This window comes from Cornus florida, unplaced genomic scaffold (genome assembly GCF_030987335.1).
Source record: "Cornus florida cultivar Cherokee Brave unplaced genomic scaffold, ASM3098733v1 CherokeeBrave_3.0.0_Hap2_Chr06, whole genome shotgun sequence".
In the NCBI taxonomy this organism is placed as follows: Eukaryota; Viridiplantae; Streptophyta; class Magnoliopsida; order Cornales; family Cornaceae; genus Cornus; species Cornus florida.
In genome coordinates this window covers 30254165-30265871 of record NW_026775576.1, presented here as the reverse complement: position 1 = coordinate 30265871, position 11707 = coordinate 30254165, and the positions used below count along the sequence as shown (strand labels likewise).

At 39.2% G+C, this 11707-nt stretch overlaps 1 non-coding gene across 1 annotated transcript; it reads left to right on the top strand.

The window, feature by feature from the left end:
* Window positions 1–10855: 10855 nt before the first annotated feature.
* Window positions 10856–10962, top strand: LOC132315162 (small nucleolar RNA R71). Its single transcript, XR_009483593.1, has one exon. It is a non-coding gene; the product is annotated as a small nucleolar RNA R71 (small nucleolar RNA).
* Window positions 10963–11707: the final 745 nt, after the last annotated feature.

Below are 11707 nucleotides of genomic sequence, written 5' to 3'. Positions count from 1 at the left end.
GAGGTACAATCCATCAAAAAATGAGTATGAACCATCAAATAAACCACAAGAGCATTATATTAAGCATTATGTCTTGACAATCTCTAGATCTATAACATTAATACACATAGATATACATCAACAATACAAGAAATAGAGATAAACACATGAACATCTATTCTAGCATACATAGACATATGGATAGAATGAAATGGTCACTTGGAAGAATTAAACCACACAAATCATTGAATAAATAAGATCTATGTATATAAAGATGTCAAAACATGTATTACAACACAAATCCCCTCAAAAATACATAAATCAAGATAAAGAAAGCATGCTTAGGGCTAACTCTAGCCCCAAGAGAATGTCTAGCCACTCATGGATGGTGTCCTCCAACCCTCAAGGGCTATCTCCATAGTATAAATGTTCCTCTTCTTGAAGTAGATGGAAAACCTCTCAAGAATGTCTCTAGCCTCCTCTTCTCTTTTCTTCCTCTCTAAGAATTGTCTCTAAAAACTATCTACCAAAAGTATGTCTCTAAGCATATGTGTAAAAGTGGCTCATATTCCTTATATAGGTAGCTCAAATGTCAAACTCAATGATCTAGGCTCGTACACAAGGGCTCCTCCAATGATTGCACAGTGAGACAACTTTTAATGAGCTGGAAATATATTTATTTCGGATTTGAGAGGGTTTGATTGATCGAACTTGTTCTGTGATCGATCGAACATAGCTGAGATCTAACAAACTTTGGCTGGATAGATCCTCCCATGGCGGCGCCTTTTTGGATAAGGATAGATCTGAGATATTTTGGGAAAAGAGACAAAAGTGGTAGGTAGTGTGGTACAACAGGATAAGATGGAATCTTTTCGATCGATCTGGGAATTGTTGGATCAATCGAACTTTGTGGGATCTTTGGATAAGGACAAAAGAGCTTGGATCCATCTTGAAATGTCTAGATCGATGAACTTTTGATTGATCGAAGTGTACTTGTGATCGATCGAACCTGCTAAATTCCATACTTTGCTTCAATCTGCTTCCACTTTGCTCCTTTCTTCCATCCAGCTTGAGTTAACTTCTTTTAAGCTCTTATTTGGCATAATTAGCTTATTTTAGGAATAAGCACCTAAAAAGGGCAATAACACGAAATTAGTCTAAAATGGGAAAGTAAGATAGATAAAGGTCCTAGAATAGCTAAGCTTAAGGGGTTTAAATGAGCACTTTTCAGTGCTCATTATAATACGCTTTGGGAAGAAAGGGAAATTGTCACCGCGATTTGTCAGTTCATTCATGATTACGGATCAAGTTGGAGCTATAGCTTATTGGTTGACACTTCTGGATCATTTGGATCGCGTCCACAATGTGTTTCATGTTTCCATGTTGTGGAAATTTCTGCGAGATGAAGATCGGTATCAGCATATCGATGTTGGGGAGATTGAATTACAGCCGGATGCAATATATTTGGAGCCACCGTGTCGTATTGTCGACCGTCAGGATTAAATTCTTCGTAATAAGGTTATCCCTTTAGTGCGTGTTCAATGGAGTCACCACAATGAGGCTGAGTGATGCGACCCGAACGTGTGCACAAAATAATGCACAACACTTTGGTTTGGAAATTAGTGTCAAGTGGGCATCATACTTAAATTTATAAACCGCTTAACACCTATACTATATAATATGAGTGAGAAGGGGTCGTCCCAAGGGATTATGAGGATTGAGCAATGTCGTGGAATCACAATTAGGGCTAGTAGGTCGAGTGATCAAACAATTGGTTGGTTGGTTAATTAAAGAGCAACTAAATTAAACTAAATGATAGCAAAGAATGCAATTAAGAGTAAGTAAGAGAAAGAGAGATCTTAGGGTTTAGAGATCACCACCAAGCAATGCATTTCTATATCATTGACAAGTGATTAATGAGGGCAAATGGTGTGTTGCAATATTGGTGTGTGTGTGTTTAGTTGATTCAACAAGCAAGGATGACTAGTTAAGCATGCATTGTCTAAACATCATGTGAAAGGCACAATATATCTAAGCAATGAAGCATATATTGTCTAAGTAACATGTGAAAGGCACAATAGATCAAAATAAGTCATTAATCCTTTCATTAATCTCATAATCCAAATTCAACACAAGGATAGAGACATATGCTACTTGCATTCAAAAGGTTGGATCATCAAACAACAAGCATAGATTGTCCTCCCATTTAACACTACACTACAACTACACTACATCTACACTATTAGCATGGAAATAAACTAGGGGAGAGGCACAATCCGTCAAGGCATAAGTATAAACCATCAAGAGAATCACAAGAGCATTCCTTTAAGCACTATATTTTGACAATCTCCAAATTTATAGCATCAATACACATAGACATGCATTAATAACACAAAATCTAGAGACAAGCACATGAACATCTATTCTAACATACATAGACATATGGATAGAATGAAATGATCAATTGGAAGTATTAAATCACATAAATCATTGAATAAACAAGATCTATATGTATCAAAGTGTCAAAACATCAATTACAACATTAATTCCTCAATGATACACAAGATTAAGATATAGAAAGCATGTTTGGGGCTAACTCTAGCCCCAAGAGGATGTCTAGCCACTCATGGTGATGTTGCTCCAACCCTCAAGGGCTAATTCCATGGTTGAAATCTGCTCTTTGTTGATGAAGAACTCCAATGGTGTCTCTAGCCTCCTCTTCCTCTAAGCTTCCTCTCCAAGAGATGATATGAAAATAATGTTGGCTCCCTTTGTAAAAAGCAATCCTTATCCTTATATAGGTAGGTCAAAATGACACCCAAAATGAGTTGGGGTCGTGCACACAATATTCCCTAATGATTGGATAAAGGACAACTTTCAACGAGGTGGAATTTTAACTTTTTCGCACTGGAGGAAGTTCGATCGATCGAACCTTAGACTTGGATCGATCGAACTGGCTGAGATCTATCGAACTTAGGCTGGATCGATCCAACTGGCTGAGCTTTTTGGAAAAAGACAAATCCGAGATATTTTTGGGAGATATTTATGGGAAAAGGACAAAAGTGGTTAGTGGGTGGTGCAACTATGGATAGGATCAATCATTTGAATAAGGACAAAAGTGTTCGATCGATCGAAGGATCGTGTTGGATCGATAGAACTTTTGGACTTTATGCTTTTGGGTCAAGGCTTGGATCTATCTTTAAGTGCTGAGATCTATCATTGTTCGATCGATCGAACCTTGAACTTGGATCGATCGAACTTTGTTGCTTCCCACTTTTGGCTTCAATAGCTTCATTCTATCTCCATTTTGCTCTTTTCTTTGTTTAATCCCAGAATTGCTTCAATTAAGCTCTTATTTGGCTGGGTTAGCTTGTTTTCGGGATAAGTGCCTGAAAATGGAAATAATACAAAATCAATCTAAAACGGTAAAATAAGATAGATAAAGGTACTAAAATGCCTAAGCTTAAGGGGTTTAAATACGCACTTTTTAGCACTCATCACACCCCCAAACTTAAATATTGCTAGTCCCTAGCAATGAACTAGGAAGTAAAGGAATGAAATGAACAACTATACAACTATGAACTAGAAAACAATAAATGGATAACGCCACTTTCGTAGGAAGCACAATTGCATTTAGCATATGCAACAAGCCTTTTAAACCCCTAGGTTACCGCTAGTGGACGAGTAAAGTCTCATGAGGGTTTCCAGAAATGGTACCCACAAACATTAAGCTCATTCTTTCAAAAGAGGCACCAATATTGCAAATAAGCATTGGGAGAGAACTACCTCAAGTATGCAATTTTTTAACCCTTTCTAAGCAATCTCCCAAAATCTCAACATCAAGCAAACAAGTATGGTCCTCCACACATCAAGAAAATGATCATGCAAATCAAAACAACTCTAGAATCCTTTTTGAGTGGATCGGCATCAAATGTGTTGTTATCTTAGCCAACTAAAGAATTAATCACATCCTTACCCTCAAACTAGCACACAAATCTAGTACCGATCATCAAGACAAAAAGTGGACCTTTTATTAAAGCTTTATTCATCTAGGCGCACTTATTCTTTTTACTTGATTTTTTTTTTTTTTTTTTTTTTAATCGAATCAAAGATGGAAGTATGGTGCAATGTGTTGATCTATTAAGCTTTCTAGCGATTCATGAGGTCGAGCGTTAGGTCAATGACTCCCAAACCAGACGGCTTTAGGGCATTAGGCATTCAAATACCCCTACGGACTTACAAGCTCAAATCAATTAGGCTACAAATCAAGACAACAACCATCTAATCATTTTCTACTTCTCACCTTTTGGGAGAAGTACTCACTTTTTATTGCTTTTGTTTTTTTTTTTTAATATTAAATTATTAACCTAGAGTTTGGGCCCTCCACCTTTCGGCGCGAGAAGTTCAGTGCTTGATGAGGCTAGAATCCTGGCTACTTAGTGAAAAAGGGGTTGTTATCCACCTTTATCAAGAATGAAAGCTTTCAATGCACTACTAGCCCAATTGGGATATAACCAATTCAATAATCAACAAAGCATGTACCCCACAAATGAATGCTAGTGTGCGTCTGTGCTAGTGTAGAATCCTAGAGTGAATCTCAAAACAATCACAAAATCAAGATGATGTGCACCACAAGTGCAAGCATGATATCAATTTTTTGAAAAATTTACTCCTAAATGGCATTCATAAGGCATACAAGGAGTATTGGACTCTCAAGTCAAGCAATTTTTAAATTTTAAGCAATATAGTCCTCAAAATATCAAAATCATAGCTAGAAATGGACCAATCATAGAAATATCCCTCAAATACACAAGTCATACTCAAAATTTGAATTTAAAACTAACACTGTAAAGCACAATGTCCTCAATGTGCAAAGAGAACAAAGGAAAGAGTATACCAGTGCAACTAAGCACGAATGATAGGGACTGAAGTATCCGAAATAGGTGGCATTGCCCCCCCAAACTTGGGATGAACTGTGGTCCTGAAAATTGGCACTTGGATAAACTTATCAGATAACAAAATGGGATAATCAGTGCACAGTGGACATGCAAGTGTAAATGGGATAAACAGATAAAGAAATGAGAGAGGTATAAGGGTGGTCCTGAAAATTGGGTAGCACTCTCTTACTGAAGTTACTGTGATGCACCTAATGGAGTCAAACATACAGATATGAGAATATAATATATGAAATCCATAACAAAAATAGATATATAAAATAGATAAAGTGCAGGTACAACAAAAATATCAAAGCCGACAGACCGGCTGTAAAAATAATAATGTATAGTGACAATAGTAAAGTGTCAAAAGGAGAAAGGATCATAAGATAGAAAGGACTGGGAGCTCAGGAGTATGAGGTAGGACGGGCAGGTCTGGCTCCGTAGATGTCTCTGGATAAATTTTTGAACATGGTCGCGACATCCATGCGGAAGGTAGCAAAATCAGCTCTGTGGGCTGTGAGGTCAGCTCGGATGGCAACAACAGCATCCTCAAGCATCTGCAGACGTACTCTAAAGTAGGGGGTCATACCTAGAGTCTCAGGCATAGATGAATCAGAAGAAAGCTCTTGAGTCTGCTCCTGCTCCTGAATGGGCGACCTGGTTGGAGAGTCCTACTCTGCGTCATCTGCAGGGCGCTCTAAGTCTATATCTAAGTGCTCGGCAGCCGGATCGACTGGTGCGTCGTCCGCAGCGAGATGTGCTGCTACTGCCTATGCCGGTGCCGGTGCCGGTGCCTCTGCCTGGGCCTGGGCCTGTGCCTCCTCCAGCTCCAACTCCGCTGCAGCCATTACCACGTGGTCCTGTAGCCTGGTAATAATGGAGCGATAGGTCTTGTTCCAATCCTTCTTGAGGTAGTGACAGGAACCTGTCTCGGGGTGCTCCCGAGGATGGATGGGGTAGCGTTGATCGATGAGAATCTAGGTGATGAGGTGGCTGAAGGGAAGAGAGTTAGCCCGTCCGGGCATCTCCTTGCTGATGTACTCGTCATATAGCTTCCTCATCACGCTCCAGATGAGCGCGGGAATGGACACCCAATACCCAGTGTAGAAAAAGTAAAGGGCTGTCAGATAATCGCCACTCCTCTGAATCTTGTGCCCCACCATGTATATGTTCCAGTAAAGAACGGAATCAATAAACCAAAGGTCGTCGGGAAGGAATGTCCGGGTGGCGAAGGTCTCGCCACTAACATGGTAACCTGTGAGGAAAACTGCCATGTCGACATATGAAGGCCTGAATAGCCTCAGATATGTGTCCTGTAGCTCTGGAGGACATTTGTGTGGACAGCGGCAAGAGCGGGCTAAAGTGTCCACTGTAATGGTGATCGGATGGCCATCGATAGAAGTGACCATCTCGGATGTGGTACGCGGCCATGGTCGGAGATTCTGGTAGAACAACCGAACCAGCCGTGGGTAGACCGGCTCTGTGACGGGGGCAAGAATAGCGGCTAGGCCCCTCTGAATAATAGAGAAAAAGGCCGTGTCAAACTCTGACTCATGGTCGAGTGTCATGCGCGCATATCGAGGCGTGGGCCTATCACACCCCAGGTGAGCTGGTTGAGGTGGTATATGTGAATGCTCTGCTCCAGTTTGCGGTCGAGATGGCGATGGAGTGAAAGTAGGATGAGCCGCAGCAGTGGATAGTATATAGTCATCCTCAGGCTCATGAGATGGTGACTGAGGTGGGGTAGCCTGTAATGGCTCCCGCTGTGCATAAGAGGGCTCTGCTGGCTCCTCTGTCCGTGGCCTAGTATGTCGGGTGGGCCCGTGTTGCCTGTTGGCAACGGTCTTCCTCTTTACCATGGCCTGCAAAAAGAAAAAGAAAAACTTGCAATGAGAGTTAGTGCCAGAATAAGAAATTTCAAAGCACAAAATAAAATCATGAATGTCAAGCACAATAAACAAAACAAATATGACATGAATCTATACAAGTGGTAGAATATGAAATATGCTAAACAATGTAAGTATGAAATGCATCTAATGTGGAATATCACAGGCATTGGGCATAGATATGATAGCATGAACATAAGATATGATGAATGAAGTGTGTGTAAGAGATCTATGAAGTTCGATCAATCATAAAAAGAAGTGAGATCGATCACAAAAGTTGGATCGATCGAAAGTAAGTGAGATCGATCTCACTACTTCGATCGATCGAAGACATGAGTTCGATCGATCTCTTAAGATTGATCGGAGATACTAGTTCGATCGATCGAACTGTGCAACGTTGAAAACTCAAAGGTCACAGATCTGTGACTTTGGAAGCATGGGGCCCACACGAACGTGTTCGTAGGCCCAACAATTCATCAAATCAACAAGTATCCATCACAAAGAAGGCCCATACTCCCAAAGATAGATCAAAAACACATATATATATACATAAAAGCATACACATATATATACATATAAAAACTCAGGGCTTCGAAGCTTTAAAAATGGAGATTCAACCATCTAAGCAACCTAAATTGAGTATGTAAATCATTGAATCATCAAATCGAAGATTAAATCTCAAAATCTCAAAGTGGATTTCGGTTCTTACCTTCAACGAGTGAGAGAAGTGGATGCGAAGAGGGAAAGATGGAATCCGAGATGAGAGAGAGAGATGCGAAGCTTGGAAACTCGCCGGAAAGCTTTGCCGGAGATGGTGAAGTGGTTGGACAGTGACGACGACGAAAAGAGGTTAGGGTATTGAGGATAAGGGTGAGTTAGATCGATCTTTGTAATATATCTTGCAAACCCTTGGTTCTATTTTTAAAAACATTCCCAACAGATTTCGATCGATCAAACTTTGATGAACTCTCTTCAAAGTAGTTTTGGATTTTTGAAATTTTTGAAAATTGCAAAATGAAAATTAAAAATTGAGATTAAAATTAAAAATTGAAAAATAAAATAAAATATTTTTGGTTTTTTTTTTTTTTTTAGGTAAATTAAATTGAATAAACACTAATAATTAAAATTTAATTAAAATAGAATATTTTTGAATTTTTGAAAACTTTTTGAAAAATAAAATGAAATACAAATGCAAATATTTTTGGATTTTTGGAAATTTGAAAAGTCAAAACAAAGTCAAAATAATGAAATGAAGATTAAGATCGATCGAAACAAGAATTCGATCGATTAGACAGAGAGCAAAAATATGCAAGTTTTTCGCTCAGAAAATTGGCTAAGTTTTGGAACATGAGATCGGTCAAACTTAGAAGTTCGATCGATCGAAGAACTTCTTAATCTATCTTGGAATGTTTTGATCGATCAGACAGAGAGCTGAAATATGCAGGTTGATGCAGGCTCAAAATTTTTCTAAGTGTTGAATCATGAGATCGATCGAACTTGGAAGTTGGATCGATCGAAGGTCTTTTGATCGATCTAAGAGTTAGTTCGAACGATGGGATAGAGAGGTGATTTGGATGCAGGTTTCTGCAGGTCGAAAAATTTTCTAAGTGTTGGATGCAGAATAGAGTTCGATCGATCGAACTCAAGTTTGAGATCGATCGAACTATGCAGAATGCTCAATAATGACATGAAAGCTTATACAATCCTCACCAAAGTTCCTTGAAATGCATATGAACCAAAAACAAGTATCTAGACTTCGCAAGAAATGAAATGAAAGATAGAAATGGGGGAGGAATAGGGTTTTGACACCCTACCAATGTTTTTGCTAGTCTTTAACGTCTCTAGCAAGACATTAGGCTCTTTTAGCCCGGATCAAAGAACTTATAATGCATCCCCTCCTTGTTGGGGTGTGATAGATGCTTTGAACTCCACCCAACAAATGGTTCTTTGAAGAACTTGTTGGATTAAGCTCAAAAGAAATCTTTGGTCCCTTGTTTATGCAATTACAACCTTTGGGCTTCTATGCCCTTTCAAAGCAAGAATTTGAAACAAGATTTTTAGGATGTAAGGTTGAAGATGATCCTTTAGAAGTTTTGGTTTTACACAAAAGCTCATTTCATTGGCATTGAAGATCATGACATTCATCTACAATATTAACTTCTCCTTCATATTTGTCAAATGAATTAGGTGTGGGATTAAAGATATTCAACTTCACCTTCATGTGTCCAAATGAGATCTTCATTGTCGCCGTCCTACAATTGATGTTGGCATTAGCGGTTGCCAAGAAAGGACGGCCAAGGATAACGGAAATTTGGCTGTTAGGATTGGGAACCGGTTCCTTGTCTATGACAACGAAATCAACCGGGAAGAAGAATTTGTCAATCTTTATCAAAATATCCTCAATTATACCCCTAGGCTTCTTAATGGATCAGTTGGCAAGTTGCAAAACTACCGACGTCAGTTTCAATTCACCTAGGCCCAATTTGACATAAACCGAATATGGAAGAAGGTTAACACTTGCTCCTAAGTCAAGAAGCGCCCGATTAATGATATGATCACCAATAATGCATGATGTAGTGGGTGAACTGGGGTCCTTAAACTTTGGAAGAGTGTTATGTTGTAAAATTGAGCTTACTTGCTCAATCAAAACCACTTTTCTTAGTGCTTGGCTCTTGTTCTTCCACTTTTGGGTGCACAAGTCTTTCAAGAATTTGGCATAAGCCGGAATTTTCTTGATTGCATCCAATAGTGGAAGATTAATTTTCACATGCCTAAACATTTCCATGATTTCATTAGTTTTACTTTTGCTTGTCTTTTGAAATGGATCATTTTAAGGCATCCAGAAATGGAACCTTTGGTTCAAACACTTTTTCAAAATTTTCTTTTGAACTCTCTTCAACATAAGTTTTCAAGTCATTTGTCAATAAAACCTTTCCAACATCATTTTTCAAAACTTCTTTTTCAAACACATCTTTCAAGACTTTCTCATTTACAAGGTTATGTATATGCAATGAAGGAGGAATGGGATGTGAAACGGGACGGGTGTCAACTTGAGGTTGCACCGGTTCACTCTCTTCATTGGACATTCCAACTTGATTGTCCACAATCCTACCACTCCGCAAGGTAGTCATCGCATTAACATGTTCAATGGTGTGGCCTTCCGATGAGGAATGGGTTTCCACGACACATTATTGATTAGGTGGGGCATTTATAGGCATCTTTCCCTTCTCTCTTGCATTGAGAGTGCTTGCTATTTGCCCTACTTGGTTTTCTAACTTCGCAGTAGATTGAGAGTGAGAATGAAGCAACTGAGTGTTAGCCTCTAAAGTGCCCAAAGCATTCAAAACTTTCTCTTCAAAGGCGGGACTTCTAGTATTACCTTGGGAATAAGATTGGTTGGGAAAATGAGAATTAGCAAATTGATTCCCTTGTGATTGATAAGGTCTATAACCTTGGGATCCTTGGTTTTGAAGTGGAGGTGGAATGTACTTCCCTTGAAAACCGCCTTGGGAAGGGTTTGAGCCCTCTCCTTGGTTTTTCCAAGAGAAATTCGGATGATTTCTCCAACTTGGATTATAATGAGTACCATAAGGATTGTTCCCTTGGTTCACAAAAGCCGCATTGACTTATTCATTAGGTTCACTTTGCACTTGTCCGTGAGGACAATGAGAAGTAGAATGAAAAACACTAGAACAAGTCATACATGTTTCATTTGATGCATGATGAGAATGGTTAGGGAAGGAAGATACTTGGTTCGCCGAGTTTTGGTTAATCAAAAATTGATCAAACCTTTAAGATAAAGACTTCATTTTGGCGGCTATTTCATTTGAATGGTTGACTTGATGTAAGCCAACACTCGTCTTACCTTGTGAATTTCTACCATTCTTAGATGATAGTGTTCTATACAAAGAATTTTCACTCATGCTCTCATAGAGACGCCACACGTCATCTTCATGCCTATCAATGTATGAGCCACCCATGGAAGCATCAATCATACCCTCATAGTTGTCCGATAAGCTCTCAAAGAAGTATTGAACTAATTTCCATTTGGGCATGTCATGATGTGGACACTACCTAAGCAATTCATTGAAGCGTTCCCATGCCTCATGAAATGTTTCTCCATCCCCATGTGAAAATTCTCAAATTAAGGCATTGGTCTTTGAAACCGGATAGTACTTCTTCAAGAACTCTTGTTGCATTTCTGCCTAAGAGGTGATTGAAAAAGGCCTAAGATTGTTAAACCAATACTTTGCCTTGTCTTTTAAGGTGAATGGAAAAAGTTTGAGTCTTAAAACCTCTTCCGGCATGTCCGTATATTTTACGGTGGAACATACTTCAAGAAACTTATCCAAATGCTTGTAAGGTTCTTCACTTGGAAGTCCATGATAGTTAGGAAGCATTTGAATGGTTTGTGGCTTAATTTCATAATGATGTGCTCTAAATGGAGGCAATTGGATGCATGTAGATGCATTATACTCATTAGGTACACAATGGTCTCTTAAAGTAAGAGGTGAATTAGCTACTTGAGGTGCAACATGAACACCTTGGTTTTGAATTCCTTGATTGTTGATGGGAGGTTGTGGAGCATACATTGGCCTTGGAATTCCATATGGAACTTGGCCTTGTTGTTGTGGTGGTTGGTGAATGAATGGCCTAGGCATGCCTAATAGTACTTGTATGTTCTTATTGTGCACATTGGGATGAAGGATACCTTGTTGGTCTATGTGACCAAGGTCCTCAACATGATTATCATTATGGTCATCCATTGATAGATTGGCTCTATTTAAACTTCCTCTTCCCCTAGGATTTCTAACGATAGATTCAAGATGCAAATCAAGAAGGACAAAAGTCGGTCTCAATGAACGACGCCCATGCATGCACAATGCTAAACACAAAGAATGACAA